Raw genomic sequence first — 20,762 nt, 5'->3', positions numbered from 1 at the left:
TTCCTGTTTTCCTTATTTGGTCCTTCCTGTGCCTGTCTCGTCATGTGTATTCGTTTCCAGCTGTGTGTCATTAATTAGTTCATTTGTCCCCAGGTGTGTCCCATTGTGTCATGCGTTTAAATATGTTTAAAAATGTTAAATGTCTTTTTAGTTCCTGTATATATCTGAAGAATTTCTCCAGCATCTCCTCACTGCTTCCCGAGTATAACGTGACAGTATGATGTATGATTTTCTTTTTTAATAGCAGTCATCCTGCAGTATAATTATGTGCATTAGTTTTACCTCTTTACCTTTTTCTCTTTCTCAAGAGTTCTAGTTGGCTTAAAAATGGCATAACGTGTGTCACTTATTTGTAATATCAAAAAAAGTCAAATCAAAATCGAAATGACAACAGTGCTACGTGTCACATGGATTTATTAATTTGTTACATATCCTCCAACGATTTGACTTGTTTGCCTATAATATAGGACAAATTGTGTCCCTTTTTTATTAAAAAAAGTATATTATTGTGTATGTTATAGATGATTGTTTCATTTGATAGCAGACATCCTGCAATATATTGCCTCAGTTTTAACTGATCTATTGAGTACTACTTGAGTTAAAAAAAATTATATATATATATATATATATATATATATATATATATATATATATATATATATATATATAAAGACAGAAACAGTATGTCCAGGGTCTAAGGATTAGATGCTGCATGTGGTTTTTTATTATGGTTCATTTTGAGAATGCATACGAGTAGACATTAATTTACAAAATGGTATGAACATACATTGAGAATACGTACTACTGGATGTAATAAAAAATATTTTGTCACGTTTACATTAAAAAAAAAGATTATTATTATTATTTTTTAAATGTTGCTTTATCAATTAAATTAGCAGTTGCCAGAGATGCTGTCTAGTGTGCTTGAAGCGTTTGTTGTTGTGAGTGACTGAAGACGGCATGAACGCGTCACTGACGATTCACTATTCAACACAACAAATATCGAAATGACAAAGACACAAGTTTAGTTGTTCAGTGGTAGTTGAACTATAAAACTATAAAACCTCACAAACCCTAACATTTTCCACAGTTTAAATCTTATAGCCTCAATATGTTGACTTGCTTTTAAAAATCTAATTGCATTAAACAAATTAATGCAAAAAAAAAAAAAAAATGCATAACTTTTTACACTACAAAAAAAATTTACCTTGAAGAATGTACTAGACAAATACAGTAATTAGTTAAACAAATATTCCAAACAACTGATGAGCAGTAACAGGCAATTTCACTGCTTGTGTAGGTGAAATAATTGTACATTCATCTATACTGAACTGAACTGTTTAAACTGAACTTAACTGACATAAAGAAAATTTATGTGAATTAAAGTATACATTTATCCATATGGGATAAATCAGGGAAAGAAAATGGTTTATAGCTAGCACTATTTTACAACTCAAACTTCATTTTATAACTAAAATGACTCTTAAAACGCAGTTAAAACGCAGGTTAAAATAAAATAAAATACATTTATAGGTTTTATTTTTAGTTGTTATAGTTTATATAGTCTTATATATTATATTAATATTGCCTGTGTAAACATAGCCAATGAAGCTAAAAAGAAAGAAACAAAAGCAAACCAATTTACTGTGATCCAGAACTTGTGAACTGCTGTCAGTCTCTTGTTCATTTGGAAATTACATTTCACACAGAGCCAAATAAATCCACAAAATCTCCAAATGTTAAGGTCAAGAGGAATATAGATCAAGCCAAGCAAACCAATGCTAATCTCCACTCGACTCTGCCTGAGTAAAGGAATCAGCGGCTCATGTTGTCGTCCTCTCCACCTCAGCTGATACAAATGAAAGCTGAAGTCAGCGTGCCATTGTGTCTCTCCTGAAAACGAGACAAGTAAATGTTGCGAGCAAATGTTTGGAGCTGTCGGCACTTCTTTATCAGACCAAAACATCAAATTAAGAGGAGAGCGGTATGCAAGATAAGGCAGGCGCTTGAAATAACAGCAGCGCTGAAAGGACTGATTGAAAATGGAAATTTGAGGATGTGAGGTATGGGCGGCAGTGTTTCAAGCACATTTTCATAATTGATCGGGCATGAAGTGCGCCGCTGAACCAGAAATCAGAGGTCATTAGTCAAGGCTTTGAGAAAGGCCAAGGCTTTTATAAAGGTTGAAACGGTACTGGGAATTTATGATGTGATTTTTTATTATAATTCTTCTTTTCCGACATCATTTTTTCTTATGTACACACTTCGAAAAACACAAGCTGCACAAACTAGTCTGTCAGTGAGTATAAAGGGCTGCGCAGTCATTCTATTCAACATCCATATACACATATCAATTATGAATAGTCCACCTTCATACCACATGCAGACAGACTTTCTGGACAAAGGATAAACAAATGTAACAGCAGCCATTTGCTCCACGTTAGCATCCGAGAAGCTAAAACCATCAAATCAATTCATTTTATTTTACGAGGCGCCAAGAAGTATGCTAAAAGCACTTGTGGCAGACATTCAGTCTCACTTCAGCGTCCACACGCTCTCACGTCTGTCTGTCATTCGCTCGCTCACTAGCGCGCTTTCCTGCAAAGCCACACCCACATCCTCACACTGGCACCCTGGGTATTAAAGAGAGCTATACGACAATAAAAGAAAAGAACACATGAAACCATTTTCATTTCTACACATCAACAGCATAAGCATTTTTCTTTCATTAGCCAGTATTCACATAAAATAATTCAAATAAATGTTATACATTACCATAACAGACACACACACACACACACACACACACACACACACACACACACATATTTTATATTTATACATTCTGTATTTTATATATAAACAGAGAGAGAGATTTTGTATTTAAATATTAGCATACTTAGCACAATTAATGACATGTTATAAAAACCATATTATATTATACAAATTAAAAAATGTACACACAAACACATAGTATTTCTGTAATGTTGTAACATATTATATTTATTATATATTAATATCATTGCAATACAATATCAATCTTTAAATCTTAGCATATTAAATCAAATAATATCTATCTTTCTATCTATCTATCTATCACTCTCTTTCTCTCTATATAAATATTTATTTTTAAATATTATATATAAATAATTATATAAATTAAAAATAATAATAAAACGTTTTATAATTTTTAGAATATATTATATTTATGAAGATAGTGTACATTTTAATATTTTATTTAAACAATAACAAATAGAATATACTTTTTTTGTCTAATTTCACACATATTATTAATGAATACAAATATAAAAAAGTTTTAATATAAATATTATCAAATTTACCAACACACCTGCCATGCATCTACCCAACAAATTCTCAATTAAGCAATCACTGCAATTTTTTAAGACAGTTAATTAAGTAAACAAGTCAATAATAAAAGAACGATGGAATTTCTATATGTAGAGAGCATGGAGTGGTTTTTATCTTTTAATGTCAATTTTTTAGTTTGCTTAGTACTAAATATCATAAAGTGGGAGTACTGTATTCACATGTAGGACCTGTCAGTTGTGTACAGACAGGAGCCGTACTCAGTTCAACTGACTGTTACTTTTGTACATTAGTATCGATTTTGAGGAAGGTTCCAAACAAGTTTTCCTCTCTAGGTTGGGCTGAGCAATATTTGCTGCCTGTCAGGTTCGTGGCCTAAAACCTTCATTCAAAAAATCCAGTCGAGGGCAGCGGTTTTTTATTACATGCCAAAACACACCGAGTACAGTAGCACCAGAGATCCCTCGCATCCCGCCAATCAACAACAGACCTTCCTTCAGATACACACTCACAAAAACACAAGGGCAAGCCAAACACAAGAGCATGCAGCTCATGACATCACAGAGCCAGCCTTGAAAACACAAGCGGGGTCACGAGGGACCCACGGAGAACGGGTTTGCAGAGGAAGATGGTGAAGTACACGAGGAGAGGCCCTGTGGTGTCCCACCGGACAAAGTGTTCCTCCTGAACTCTCCGTGACCTCCCACTCCTTCCAGACATGGCATGCTTCACCAAATTAATTCCTCTGGTACTACATCAGCAGTGAAGGGAAAATAACAATCATCCACCCGCCCCATATCCAGGCAACTGGCACACAAAAGTGTGCCAAGTCAGTTTGGTTGACAGATTGAATGTTACAATACAGTGTTCATGGCTAATCACCTAGACGGCTGATACATGCACAAACACTCTCCGCAATTATCCAGTTCATGTGCTCGCAGAAGAGCTTTAGAAGATTCACGGCAGGGAAGATGTCTTTTTGACTCTCTACTAGTGATATATCAGCTGATATTTGGGCATTTTTAGATAACTGGCATTGATAATGGAGACATTTGGTCGATTAACAGGGTTAACTCTCCGTTTGTTTCTGTTCTAGTTTGTCAAAAAAGTTTTTATGAATTTAATAGATTTGTTAATTTTAAAGAAAAGAGCATTAACTAAAGTGCTAAAGTAATGCTTTACTTTTCACTTTTTAAATGACCAAAAACTACTCAACATTTGTTCATTTCATGCTCAATATTTATATTTATATATATATATATATATATATATATATATATATATATATATATATATATATATATATATATATATATAAATATAAATATTGAGCATGAAATGAACAAATGTTGAGAAGTTTTTGGTCATTTAAAAAATTTTTTTTTTTTTTTTTTTTTTTTTTTTTTTTGCGCAATTCCATTTCGCTTTTTAAATGACAATATTTACTCAATTAGTATCGATTAATTGTTTTATATTTGCATTTTATGTGCCACTTTATTATACACCTCACTTTTTCAAATGAACAAATTACTATAATACATTAAATATGTACTATACTTTGCACCTTTCCATTATACTCTTCACTTTTAAATGAGCAAATTCATATACACTATTTAATTTCTAAATATTAGCAGTTTGACAAATCATTATACACTTCATTTTTATATCCACAGATTACATCATATTTTTTCAAATTATATTTAATATTTAGTTTTTTTAATATTTGCATTTTACATATAGTTCTGTCAAATGCTTCACTTTTTAAACTTTTAAACTTCATTCATATTTATATTTAATTTTTTAAATATAAATATTTTAGCTATTCAATAATTGACATTTTTTGTGCGCTTCCGTGATATGCTACCCTTTTAAATGAACAAATTCTACAACATTTGCTTAATTCATATTTAGTATTTTTTTATATATATATATTTGCCCTTTTTGCACAATTCTATTACACACTTCACTTTTTAAATGAACAAATTACACATTGTTTACTCAATTTATATTCAATATTTCACTTTTTAATATTTTTATTTGGCACAAACCTGGTTCACTTTTTTCATTTACTTCATATTAATTTTTTTTATATGTATTTGCATATTTTGTGCAATTGTTATATGCTTAAATTTTATGAGATCAAATTATACAATATTTGCTCAATTCGTAAACAGTATTTCATTTTTGATTTATGGCATAAAGCAGTGATTGATTTCATTTACCAAAATGAGCTAAGTACAACAGACCATACATGCAATGCACTTGATTTGACCTTACCTTTCCAGTGTGATGGATGAATCCGAATGATTCAGAAGAACAGATCAATCAAAAGTAATATTTTTTGGACACTGAAAAATATTAGTATTGGCTGTTGAAATATCTGATCGGTCAACCACTATCTTTCACAGTTGGATGCAATCATCATCTTAAAGCGAGAGCAGATCAGAGCATTACTGTCTAACACTGTGAAGGAGACAGGAATCTGTGCCTTCTTCTCACTCTCACTCACTCATGGATTTGACTTCCAGAAACACTCTTAGTGTGTTACGGTCATAATTCCACTCATGCTCCTGCAATTCAACAGAAAAAAAGCAGTTTAAAGCAGTTTAAGAAAGAAAGGTGTTTCCCTTAAACCAGCCTTGAGAGTCATTTTACTCTAAGACTCTTTAGAAACAGCATTTGATACTAAGGGGAGAACATTTTGCTTGAGAGAAACTCCTAATATCAGAAGCTGGGAAGTGCTTGTTACTTAGGAAGCTGGGAAATGCTGGGAAGGGCTCATTTCTTGGGTCATTTGAGGACACCAGTGGGTAAATATCGCTATCTAAATTTCTTGTGCATTTACTTTGATCAACAACCAGATGTACAACGTACAGATTGTACTTGCATCCCTCAGAGTCTCGTTTTCATTAGCATCGAATTAAATGTTTCTAAAGTCAATACAGGGTTCACCAGAGTCAGAGGAACTGCTGCTCTTGGGGAAAAGAAACAAACAATAACATGTTTGTCACAATATATCACAGCAGATTCTGCCAATGCTGGCTGCACCATTCAATAGAGCAGATCAATAGCTCGACCAATGGCGTGAGTTCGGGGTGGGGCCATCTGTTCATCCGACTAATGGCAGGTGAGGAGTGAAACTAGAACAGTCATCATTTTTGATAATTTGATGCAGAAAAGACACACTTTACCTGTTATGCACAATTTTCGCATTCTATTTGCTAGATGGCTGCTTGTTTTTCTACTTTTGCATTTAGTATAACTCATTAGAAAAGACAAAATGCATCATTTTTGGTTCAAGATCCACCACCTGAGAACCACCAATTTGCAAATGCTACCATTCGAAAGTTTGAGTTCTGTAAGTTTTTTTTTTTTAAACAAGCTCAGCAAGGCTGTATTTATATTTATTTATTTATAAAATACAGTAAATACATTAATACTGTAAAATAATATTACAACTTAAGATAACAGTTTTTTACGTGAATATATTTGAATTGTAATTTATTCCTGTGAAGCAAAGATTTGCTGATGAAGAATTTTATTATCATTATTATTATCCATGTTAAAAACAGTAACTCCGTTACAGTCGGCTGTAATTAGGTTACACTTTTTTCAGGATTCCTTGATTAATAGAACATTTTAAAGCAAAGAAATAAAAAAAATTAAAAATACTGACCCTAACTAAACGTGAGAGGTAGTACAAATAATACATTTTAATTATAGAAAATGAGAAATGCACATAATAGCCGAAATGAAATTAACATGCATTCTACAAAATATTTACATAGAATAAATTATAAGAATGAAGCTTTTCAACAGAATGAAGCTTTTCAATTTAAGACACATTTAGGAACCAAAAACTTGTTAGCCAGAAGGCACTGTGACCATTTTAATGGCTAAAAAATATATTGGTCTCTGCTGCTTTTCTCCTCCCTGCGTGCACTGTATAGTAATAGATTGGCGGAAGCAATATAATGCCATAGAACTAACCCCAGCCATGTGACATTTCATGTAAATGTCAAGATATTTATGTTTGTACTGTATGTGCATGGTACTGGAAACATCATTCTATCTATCACAAGTTGCTCGAGATCCACATAAAGCTAAAGTAGATTTTCTTCAGTTATTTATATTATAGAACATCCACAGCCCAGCACAGATTTCCTCCACTGCCTGCTTTTCATTTATGACTTCTTACATGATATTCATCTGCTTTGAAAATAGAAAGACGTGTTAAAATGTGTCTCCATCATCTGGCTCTCATGCCTATGCTATTTGCATTTAATTAGTCACCTTTAATATGAAAAAACATAAATAAAGCAAAGATCAAAAGTTTAAATATTTGTCATGCATCACACAAGACACTATATTTAGACACTCAAGAAGTGGCAGAGCCCGTTTTAAGTGCTCATAACAGCGCTGTCCTTGAGGGAGGATATTTTTCTGCGTGCCTGTGTTGTAGAGTCGACCCCAGCTATCGTAAATCTGCGTAAAGGCCGCCTGTTCATTGGGGACCGCAGACAAATGTGTCTGTGCTGCACTCATGTTCTTGGACTTGCTGAAAATTAGGTCAGGAAAATCTGATAAACAAGTCTTTTTATTCAGGCTGTCCTCATTAAAATGTCTCACTCTTGACCAAGTAAAATAAAGGTTTTGGGGGGGAGCTTACAGCTTATTGGTCAGCAGAACGCCCTAGCAACCACATAGCAACCACTCTAAAAACCACATACTGTAGCAACACGCCAAAAACATACAACTTCCAGGCTTTGTGGCAGCAGGTTTGTATGGACAAACCATAGAAAGAAAGAAAGAAAGAAAGAAACAAATTTTTACCTATACATATTTTCACTGTAATTTTTGAGCTAATTGAAATTAATGAGGTTCAACTTTTATAAGAATTATAATTATTTTATATTATTATTATATTATATATAAAGTTTTTATTTACATAATATATGAGTGTGTACAGTGTATATTTATTTTCTAAATATAAATACACATGCATGCATGTACATATTTAAGAAAAATTCAATATTATATTTAACAAAGAATTCTATATTAAATATATTTATATAGAAATTATATAAAATATAAATATATACATGGAAATATATAGTCCATTTTCGTCATAATACTTAAAAAAAAATGTTACACTTTTAATACAAAATACAACTAAACAATAAAAAATAAAAAATAAACAGAAAGAACAAAACCTCACATGTGGCTCACAGGGCTGATGCCCTGACGTTTGATTATTTGCTCATTGTGATTATCTACACCGCGGGACACGCGAGAACCACGGGCGCCTCTTAATGCACTGCGTGCCGAAACCCTTTCAGGCTGTCCGGCGGCTGTGATCTAACTGAGCCTATAAACAGCTACCTCACTGAGAGTGTTTTCAAGTAAAGACAGGTCCCAGCAGTGGTGATGCTTTCTGCGGGGTCATTAAAAAATGATGTGGCCTGTACGGTTCAGTACCCGTGTCCCGCTGCAATCTCAGGTCAGCCAGAGTGCATCGCGCACGCAAGTTATTGGAACAGTTCACGCCAGAGCACATCACAACACACACACACACACAAACACACACACACCACTTAACCTGCCCCCAAACCCGTCCCAGAGGAGCACAGTCACGTCACGGTCAGGCAGCAGTCGCTAAAGGCAACCTTCTATTGTTTATCAATAAGAAATTTGCCATTTCCTAGCTGAATATCAATAAATGATTTAAAAACTGAACACACAAGGAGTCAAAGACTCAATAAAACAAAACATTCTTTCTGATGTGACCTTCAATGAGAAATCAATAAATAAAATCTGGCTGTGTGAATCTGGCTGTGGAAATTGCACTACTTTTAGCTGCAACAGAATCAGATTGGTGTTCAGTTTATTCAGACTTCTTTCTATCAATCAGTTTAAATACTGAAATTAATCAATTAATTATGTTAACCAGGTGGCATTTTACTTTTTTCCCCGCTAAAGATTTAGCAGTATTTGCTAGCATTTGCTAGCTAACATTTCAATTCCACCTCAGACCAGTAAAAAATGTGTAGTAAGCACTAAGAATACCTTAGAAACACACGAAAAAGCATTTATAACAACATAGTAATCACATAACACATCCTAGCATTGTAGTAACTACTTTTTCTCAAGTTAACTATTTAATTTTGAATTAGTTTAATAAATATTAAACTACGCTAGATAACAGTTATTTTAAATATTAATAATATTTAACAATTTTACTGTATTTTGCACTGTATGTATTTTGAACAGTTGTGAATTTGATCCTTGTATTTTCATTTTAAAGGCTAAAAATTCTGTTTCTGACAAATATTGTTTATGTAATTACAAATAATGACTTTTTCAAGCCTTCTGTGTTGACTTCAGATGATTACATCTTTAACTGATATCTATTTTTGATCTCTGTTTAATTCCTTATTTAGTAATCCAAACTCCATAAATAAGCTGGGAAATAAGCTCCTTCAGGGCAATACAAAATCCTTCAAGTCAGGGTCAGACTTCTTCAAATTCAATTTAAAACGCTGAATATTGCAATTCATAATAAAGTTTCTCCTCATACACTCAAATCTGGCTCTTTTGACCCCATTCATAACTGCTTTGTAAATCAAAATCATTAAAAAGAACCAGTTCAAAAGAACAATTTGCTTGCAAAACGGACATCGCTAACACAAACGTGCCCTTGCAGCAGCAGCAGCCAGCTTGTGATTCTTTCCTCTCTGTCTCTCTCCTTCATTTTTTTGTTTTACATTATTATAACTTTCTATTGAGTTCAATTGCTAAAAAGAGACTAGCATGACAGGCGGCTCGAAAGCAGCGGAGATTTTATTATGCCAGAGTCGACTGCTTCTGCTCCTTCCGGTAATGTGTACAGTATGTGGGGTAAAGCAGCGCTGTTTTATCACACTAGATACTAGGGATGCACGATGTGTCGTTTAAGCATCGATGTCGCGATGTACGAATCCACGATAATCACATCACAGGATGTATGATGTAGGCTGTCGTAGTTGATCCGTTATTCATTAACTGTACAGGCCAGCTGCTGCCAAGCCTTTGACGAATGTGATTCGTGGATTAATTGCACAGCTTAACCATCAGAGAGTGAAAGTTTATCATTTGCATGTGTTTTTAAGTCCTGTCAGTTTAACAGGGCAGAGAGCGAGAGAGAGAGAACGTGAGAGAGAGCGAGAGAGAGCGAGCGCGCGAGAAAGCGCGAGATAGAGAGAGCCCCGGCCGCATCCTCACCGTCTTCAAACAACACGAGCGCTGTCTTGCTCTCTCTCCCTCGCGCATATTAATCATTTGACCTGAAGGTGTCGATGTTTAAATAATATAAAATGAGAATGTAAGTGTGCTTGTCCCATTTTTGTAAAAAATTTAGATTAGATTTCATATCGCTATATATATATATATATCGCAGAAAGATAAAATAATCGCAATGTCATTTTTTCCCAATATCGCGCAGCCCTACTAGATACATTTCAAAGTTCTGTTACAATGCTACTCTGTACGGTCGTCACCTGTCTAATAAAATGCATAACATATTAAAGCGCCTTTGGTGTTTCCGTAAATCAAGGGTCTATGACATCATTGGCAGGTGACGCAATGACCAGTGAGAAGCCACTATTTAAAATTGCTATTTCTCTGGATTTAAACATTCTTCAAACCATTTTGGACGATGTAAGTACTAGGGTTGCAAAAAGGTGAACCATTTCCAGTAAATTCTCGGAAAATTCCAGAAATGTTGGAAACTTCTGAAACAGCGATTTTTGGATAGTTTCCGGAAACTTACCAGAAATTTTCCACCCCTTTGCAACCCCAAAATATATAATTCAGCAAAGTATATAAAACTCTTCTAGTGGTGTTTGGATATTTTAATAAGACAATCTTATATATTGTGCTTGATTTAATATTATAAGTTTAGTTCATTTGGATAATTAAGTTATATCAACAAAATGTTGAGTTGCGATAACTAATTGCATTAGTGTTGCCACGTCCACAGTTTTCCCACTTTCATACTATTGCTGCATAACCTTCTTTTAGTCTACGGTTGAAGCGAACAACCCTAGACTCTTGAAATGTGATTGGAACCCTCTAGAATGTGATTCTGATTGCTGAATTCCCCATGGAACGCGGTTGGGAAGTTCTGTTACGCAGACCTGGCAACCCTGGACAGCACCAAAATTTTTTACAGAATATTCCTGTGTTATATTCTATACTTTTAAAGGTGCTCGTATCTCTTCAAAAGCTAGACTTAATTTCACGTTATCATCCAGTGTATTTGAAAACTACATCTAGCCAGTCATTTAACACTGGGAAATCTTGTCCACTCCAAAATTGCGTAATTGCTTCTCCCTCTTAGTGTAATACAGTACATACTCCTTTGTGTCAGGTCTCCATCTCCCCCCGCGGTGACCCAGAAATTGTAACCACAGAAACCTGCCACACAGAGACCAGTCACTCATCCTTAAAGAAATAAAACCATTCAAACAAACACCTCCACAAAGCACAGGTCGCATGTTGACAAATGCATAAAACTTTTTTTTGTCGCTCTTAAATTAAAAGTACTGTGATTTGATCTGAGACTTATAACAGAGATTGAAGCTCTCCAGACTGCATTTTAAGGCATCATTACATGTACCCTTTGCAAACCACAAAGAGCTCAGAGACAAAAGTCATCTAATGTGTCGTAGCAATCAGAAGAACATCAATTATAAAATGCTGTGCTGATTATTCATTCAACATCAAAAATTATTAATGGACATTTCAACCCAATATCTGTGTGTGCCATTTATTTTTATGTACCATATAATTCACCTAGAAAGATGCTAATACAAAGCTCTAATGGACCCAATGGAGAGTCATGTTTCTCATGCACTTCATATAAAAACTAAAAAGTGCCATTTATGTGTGCTAAAAATATAAATATGAACAGCTTAAAATATAAACAGCTTTAGAAGGCACTTCTAAAATACATCTTAAACCAGCCTAAGATGATCTACTGAATTAAAAATGGGACAAAACACGCATAAAAAGCTAAAACAACTAAACAAACCTACTAATAAAGTAACTTCTTATTTTATGTCATCATCTCAACATAATATTTACTTTATTTTATTTTTCAGAATGATTTGAATGATTTCTAGACCTGGAAAAGTAATGCAAATTTATCAAATCTTTCAAATCTATATGCATTTCAACAATAATTTTTATACCAAGCTCTAAATTATTTTATGAATAAAATAAAATAAAAAACTTCTTATCTTGAACCAATGCAAGAACAAATGTAAAAAATGGTGTTTTGTTCTGAAATATTGCATGGTCAGAAAGACTGAGAACTGCTGTTTTACAGAGGGTCTGGTCAATTTTTTCAACTCAAACCAATTTAAACCAGCAAACTGGTAGATGGTAAGGCAGCTCTATTAATGAAAAAAAAAAATTATATATATATATATATATATATATATATATATATATATATATATATATATATATATATATATATATATATATATGATAAATATGAAGGATATCTGTTTGCTAATAATAGATGCATTCAATATGCACTGTAAATAACAATCCAGCAAAATTTTACAAGGAAGAATACAAACGTACATAAATGCTTAAAGCAAGGCATGCAGTAAGAACGCATTACACTCTCATTACCAAAACAAACATGCTACTCATGTGTGTGTGTGTGTGTGTGTGCGACTGCTGGATTTATGTTGTTCCTGTGTGGGGGTTACATGGGAATACATTCCATCCCATTTGACTTCTCACTGGTACTTGAGCTTGCAGTGCCTCAAGGTTACACACACACACACACACAAACTGAGACTATGTAGATAAATGACTCTAGCGTGCTAGAGTTTGATCCAAATGAAGCAATGATGTAGCTCAGTGGCCCGTGCCCTACATCTCTGTACGCGAGTGTGTGTGTTTGTGTGTAGCTACAGTAGCTGTGAGCTCACCAGCAAATGCCAAAGCTTCTACTTTATTAGACAGAACTGCCCTAGGCTGAAACTGAATAGCCCTAATGACAAAATATGAGGTGCGATGCAGCCAGCAGGCCCTAATTGAATCGTTTGTCTCACAGTTTCTGAAATTATTGCTATGGAGACACTTAGCTGCACTTTCCTGACCATACGAAAGCATTTAAAGATTTTTAAAGAAACTAATTCTGTTGCACTCTGTGGCAAAAATAGAAGTGTTTGGCTCTTGGCACAGAGTTTTTTTTTTATAACATTACATCCATGTAAAGTTATGTGACACCCTGTTTTAGACATTGGCAACCTTTAACATAAAGTGACACTAATTTGTTCTATAATATAATATAATATAATATAATATAATATAATATAATATAATATAATATAATATAATATAATATAATATAATATAATATAATATAATATAGCTTTTCAATTATTTTCAAAATACATTAAAATATCCCGCCCATATTTACATATCAAAACCAATCCTTAATGCTAAAGTAGCTCATTTCAGATGCAAAAAGGTTAGTCAATCAAAAGAGGTCATTTAGGAGTACAAAAACCAAGCATATTTACATATGACTGCCTTCATTTACATATCAACCCCTTTTCAATGTTCAGAAACTACTAAGGGTACATCAAACAAACAACAGTGTAAATGGTACATGTTATAGCTAAATCACTCATATTTCCAAATAGAGGATCTTAAAGGTACAGTAGCAAAATTTGCATGCTTAATTCTAAGGGTTTAATGTGAACTTCTGAGAAAAGCATGAAGAATTACAGATGCAGAAGACATATTCACATGTAGCCTGTGACAGACATGAAGGGTCCTGTGACACATTCAGTTCACAACACGATGGATCATTTCTTCTGACTCTTCAGCTTCAGTACTCTATGTTTGAGTGGGTCGTATTGATGTTTGCTTTATTGCTTAAAACAACCCACACTCATTCTGTCTTTGACTCATCTTCTCTTTTTTCTATATGTGCTATTTGGGTGAATGTCTCAAATACTGTCATATATCTGGATCATATTTCATCCTAAGTACAGAAAAAAAAAGAAGAAGAAAGAAATTATAGTTTGACCGAAGAAAATTATGCCTACTATTTTTCCACTGTGAGATTTTAATGAAACTATCGAAAATAAAAGGTTGTGCTTAATTGTTGAAGAAAAAAAAAAAGAAAAGAAAGGAGAATCAAAAAAAAGAGTTATTATTACAAAAATGAACGTACGCATAATATAACTTTTAAATATAACTATTAAAAAATCTACTTGGTGTAAAAAGTAACCTGTTTTGTTTTTTTATTATCATATTTACTTCCAGCAAAGAAGCATAAAATTTATCAAAAGTGACGGTAAAGATATTTCTAATGTTACCAAAGACTTTAAATAAATGTTGTTCATTTGAACTTTCAACATTAACAATATATGAAATGTTTCAAAGTCAGCATAGTACAAACCCGATTCCAAAAAAAGTTGCGACACTGTACAAAATTGTGAATAAAAACAGAATGCAATGATGTGGAAGTTTCATTTTTCAATATTTTATTCAGAATACAACATAGATGACATATCAAATGATTACACTGAGAAAACGTATAATTTTAAGGGAAAAATAAGTTGATTTTAAATTTCATGGTATCAACACATCTCAAAAAAGATGATACCCCTCTTCTTTTTATAACAGTCTGCAAACGACTGGGGACTGAGGAGACAAGTTCCTCAAGTTTAGGAATAGGAATGTTGTCCCATTCTTGTCTAATACAGGCTTCTAGTTACTCAACTGTCTTAGTTCTTCTTTGTCGCATTTTCCTCTTTATGATGCACCAAGTGTTTTCTATGGGTGAAAGATGTGGACTGCAGGCTGGCCATTTCAGTACCCGGATCCTTGTTCTACACAGCCATGATGTTGTAATTGATACAGTATGTGTCTGGCATTGTCATGTTGGAAAATGCAAGGTCTTCCCTGAAAGAGACGACGTCTGGATGGGAGCATATGTTGTTCCAGAACTTGGATATATCTTTCAGCATTGATGGTGCCTTTCCAGATGTGTAAGCTGCCCATGCCACACGCACTCATGCAACCCCATTCCATATACCATTGACCTATAGAGTTTTAGCCAGCAACGGCGAATGACATATTGGATTGTGTCCACAAACAATGTTTTCTGGAAGTATTCCTGAGCCCATGTTGTGATTTCCATTACAGTAGCATTCCTGTATAGCCCCTTTCACACTGCACGTCGGACCCGCAATATTCCCGTAACATTGCCTGGTCGCCTTCTGTGTGAAAGCAACCACGTCCCGGAATTGATTACCGAATTGAACCCGGGTCGGGGACCTAGTAACATTGCGGTAATCGATCCGGAACGAGCGCTGTGTGAACAAAAGCCAGATCTAATTCCGTATCGAAGTGATGACGCGCGTTATCGCGCGACTCTTTTATCGGCTGTTTTGAAGGAAGATCAACATTCGCGACGAAAACATATGTGCAAACTGTAATGAAGCAGAGATCAGTTAGTTCCTCACTTTCCGCGCTGACGCAGAGATCGTTTGCTTGCTTCAGTTAAAGTATAACGTGCCAAGCGTTGTCGACTCGTACATTACACGTAACACGCTGATGTCACGTGTCGTTACGGGATCTTCAAGGGTTGTGTGTGAAAGCATGCACATATACCGGGTCATCACTGGCAGTGTGAAAGTGCAAAATCTAGCGACCAGGGAACAATTACAGGAACACTTTACCCCTGTATTTGCCGGAATGGCAGTGTGAAAGGGGCTTATGTGATGCAGTGCCATCTAAGGTCCAGAAGATCACGGGCATCCATTATGGTTTTCCGGCCATGACCCTTACGCACAGAGATTGTTCCAGATTCTCTGAATCTTTGGATGATATCATGCACTGTAGATGATGATAACTTCAAACTCTTTACAATTGTTCTCTGAGAAGCTCCTTTCTGATATTGCTCCACTATTTTTCACCACAGCATTTTGGGAATTGGTGATCCTCTGCTCATCTTGACTTCTGAGAGACACTGCCACTCTGAGAGGCTCTTTTTATACCCAATCATGTTGCCAATTGACATAATAAGTTGCAAATAGGTCCACCAGCTGTTCCTTATATGTACATTTAACTTTTCTGGCCTCTTATTGCTAGTTTTCCCAACTTTTTTGGAATGTGTAGCTCTCATGTAATCCAAAATGAGCCAATATTTGGCATGACATTTCAAAATTTATCACTTTCAACATTTGATATGTTATCTCTATTATATTGTGAATAAAATATAAGTTTATGAGATTCGTAAATAATTCCATTCCTTTTTACTCACAATTTGTACAGTATCCCAACTTTTCTGGTTTCTAGAATGATTTCTGAAGAATCATGTGACTCTAAAAGTGGAGTAATGATGCAGCTTTGCATCACAGGAATAAATTAAAATTTTAAATATATTACAGCAGTTATTTTAAATTGCAATAATACTTCACAGAATTACTGTTTTACTGAATTTGTGATCAAATATATACAACCTTGGTGTACAAAAGAAATAACTGTACCAATTCCAAACCTTTGAAAGCTGTAATATAGTGCTGAAATGCTAAAGGTAAAAAAAAAAAAAAACATTATTTTCCACAATGTACATTTTTGTTTCACCCCTATGCCCCGCCTTTCTGAAACGCATAGTTTTTTTACAAAGCTTGTACGTACAGACTGAGTCAGAACAGCCGGCACTGTAGTCTACTATCCCTGGATCAGGAAACAGTCCATAAAATGTGCTGCACCCTGAATATCTGAATATCTGAACTGTTCTGGAACAGTTGTAAATACAACTTAACCACTGATTTGTAGTTCTGTCCTCTTTTGGAAGGCCAAGCAAAGTAGTTTCGCTTTCACAATAAAAAACAGATAGCGTCTCCACAACATGGCTGTGGCAGCTTGTAACACTCCAAAGAGAAAGAAAACTTGAAAAATCGCATCATATGACCCCTTTAATTTAAATATTAACTTTTTTTAAATTAATTTTTTATGTGAAATGTGTCCCGTAAAAGTTTTGGTGAGATTGATCCATGTTGGACCACGAGCACAAAATTCTCATTTACCTGAAGCTCTCTTCGGGGCTGTCTGTGTAAGCGGGCCTTTCTGGAAAACTCTACAGACGATCATCCAGCTTATTAAAGTGGAAAATGAACTAATTATATACAAGACCAGCAGGAATGAGAGACAGAGAGAAGAACAGGAGCTGAGAGCTGAGAGTGCTCCAGCATCCTTCAACCTGCAGAAAAGAAAAACTCATAAATCAACAGTTGAGCGTACTGCTGAGAACAACACTGCATTATCACATGTGAAGTGCTGCTGAGAGCACAGTCTCTTTCACCTCACAGCCGCCTGTGTGTGTGTGTGTGTCTGTGTGTGTGGAGAGTGAAGGAGATCACACACAAACATTCAAAAAATATCTGTTAGCTTTCAGGGTTTCTGTTAAAATACAATACCAACCCAACTGCAAATTTACTTCACAGAAATATGGGGATTTTTTTTTTTTTAAATGAATCTGAAATGTCTTTACAGTAAACACAGTAATGTTGTGAAACATTATTACCATTTTAAATGTTTCTGTGAGACTATATTTTAAAATGTAATTTATTTCTGTGATGCAAAGATGAATTTCCAGCATCATTGGTCCTTCAGTATCACATGATCCTTAAGAAATCAGTCTAATTATTATTATTATTAATGCTGAAAAGTTGTGCTGCTTTGTGCAACATTTTTCCCAATATACAAAGTTCAAAGGAACTGCATTTATCTTTTGTAACAATATAAATATATTTGCTGTCCATTTTAATCAAATTAATGCTTCTTTGCTAAATAAATTATTTTAAGAAAATTGTCATACTTCCGCAAAATAGAGGAGGAAACTGAAAAATAGAAAACAGTTTTATAAGTGACATAAAAAAAATAAATAAAATAAGTTAATTGTGATTCAAACAGAAACCCTTTGAAACATTGTAAATGTTTGCTGTCACTTTGGATCAATTCTACTCCCATAATAGACTTTTTAATTTTTTATTATAAAGTTTTATGGTGACAAATTGCCTCATAAGGCATGATAAAATGTCCCGCACATGGGTTCAGTGAACTGCATCTGGTCAATAATGGTGGAAATGTTGAATATCTTTTCAGTAGCCAAGAGGTTATAGTATGTGCCCATAAAGAAACCGATATTCAAAAAGAAACCCTTCACAAGCAATATTCACTGAATTGAAAAATATGACAACCAGTCCTGTACATAACCATCATTATAAGTCAATATTAAATTTATCATCCTAGATTAACACATCATGTAATAGTCTACAAATATTATTAGTGCACAAACAGTGACAGATTTACACCATTATGATGAACAGCCACCATATTCTCACATTTGTCTTGCTGTACTTTTATTTCAATTTAGCCCATGTGATAATCATCTAATCAGAATAAAATATGCATTTAAAAAATACACACATCAAATCAAAGCTTTATTTCACAGTCGTTCTCTAGAACCCATCAGCACCTTCATGTTTCCCCATAACCAATGGTTGCAACAGCTATTTACAAAACCAACTACATCATCCTTTAATGCCAACACATTTCATCACCATTTGCAAAATGGTTAACAGGATTCAACATTTTCAAAAAGTGTAAATTACAGAATGTCTTACAAAACAGAAATACAAATCATCTCAGATAGCATGCTCATCAGCACATAATTGAGCCCAGGCAAATAAAACCATGCCATGAAACAATAACTACCTGTAAATCAGCAGAGAGCATTGTAATGCAGCGCGAGTCACAACAGCCATTGCGAAGCATAGATTTATGACAACGGTAATCGTCAAACATGTCAGTTTAACGCATGTTCACCATGGGAATCCAGAAATTTGCGTGACGTATTTAGATGCAACATCGGTGATCTGTGTTTCCTTATCAAATAAAGAGTATTGGATGAGAGGGAAAATAAATACAGCTCGTCCATTAATATCATATTAAACGTGCTGAATGATCAGCAGATGCTCTCTGACAGACAACAACGGGATAGTGTCCCGCATTCAATATCCCACAAACTAACCAATAAATCACTGATTTCATTAGTGGATGAATATATGAGCTCATTAAAGCAAAGTAAAGCTAAAAAGATGAGTCAATCACTTTTTGAGATGAAACGATCAGCCTTATGAAGTCTCTATGGACTTTAGTTAGACTAGATGCCATGTTATAAATCTTTGAGCTTGTTATCTGCATTATAACAAAACTCTCTGCGATGTGATCCCATTCCTGCTCTCTGACTCGCTCTTCAGTACATCTTTATTATCGACTGGTTTTCATGCCGTCTTTCACTCCCGTCGCCTCTTTCTCACCGTCTCGCAGACATTAGGTCTTTTCAAATGAGCCTCAAGCTGCTTTGTTGCATTTAGGAATTTAAGATCTCTCGTTTCTTACTCTGCTGCCTGTCTGTACCTGGATATTAAGTTTCAGTAAAGTGGCCACTTCAGGTGAGTCTGAAAGGGAACGGCTCAGGTTTGGCTTTGTTCAGCTTGCTAGAACAGGACGGAAATCTAGGCCAGCTGGGGAACGTGGTTTCTGGGTAAAAATGAGGGGTTACGAGGCTGTGAGTGCCATGTGATTGATCACTCCAAAAGTCCTTGCAGCAGACAAAGAAAAACATTAAATTAAAAAGAACTGATAAAACATCTAATATTATATACTAGTATATCTGCTAAAATGATTGAATGAAAGTGAGTTAGCAATAACTAACAATAAACAGTTACTGACTTTTAACAAAGATGAATAAATACTGGAACAAATGTATTGCTTGCTGATTTAGGTTAGCTACCGTTACATTACAATAACTGATATTATTGTAAAGTACTACAACAATAATTATAATAAAGGTCATTTGAATTTAGTTAATTAATACATTTTAATTATCAAGTATGCATGAACTGATAAAAATGACAGTAAAGTAATTTATAATGTCACAGATGTTTTCTATTGCAAATAAATTGTGTTATTCTTAGCTTTCTATTCAACAAAAAAAAATTAAGCAGAACTTTTTCAATTTAAATATTTAGAAAAGTTTCTTGGTCTGCAAATCAGCACATTAGAAGTACTGAAAATTCTGATTTGCATCACAGAAATAAATAATAATTACATTAAATTATATTACAATAAATCACACTAAATAATACAATAAATTGTAACGATATTTCACTATTTTTACTGTATTTATTCTCAAATAAATGCAGCCCTGACAAACGTCATCATAAATAAGTGTATATGTGTGTATATGTATGTGTGTGTGTGTGTGTATTAGTTAATCAATTAGTTAATGTGTGTACTATGTATATTTGTATGTATATATAAATATACACACATTCAGTATATATTAA

At 34.2% G+C, this 20,762-nt stretch overlaps 1 protein-coding gene across 3 annotated transcripts in view; it reads right to left on the bottom strand.

The window, feature by feature from the left end:
• Nucleotides 1-20,762, bottom strand: part of LOC127984465 (kelch-like protein 29) — a 234,322-nt gene that overhangs the window by 171,128 nt on the left and 42,432 nt on the right. The window lies entirely within an intron of this gene.

This window comes from Carassius gibelio, chromosome B20 (assembly GCF_023724105.1).
Source record: "Carassius gibelio isolate Cgi1373 ecotype wild population from Czech Republic chromosome B20, carGib1.2-hapl.c, whole genome shotgun sequence".
NCBI lineage: Eukaryota > Metazoa > Chordata > Actinopteri > Cypriniformes > Cyprinidae > Carassius > Carassius gibelio.
The sequence above is the reverse complement of the archived record's forward strand: the minus strand, read 5'-3'. Positions and strand labels throughout refer to the sequence as shown.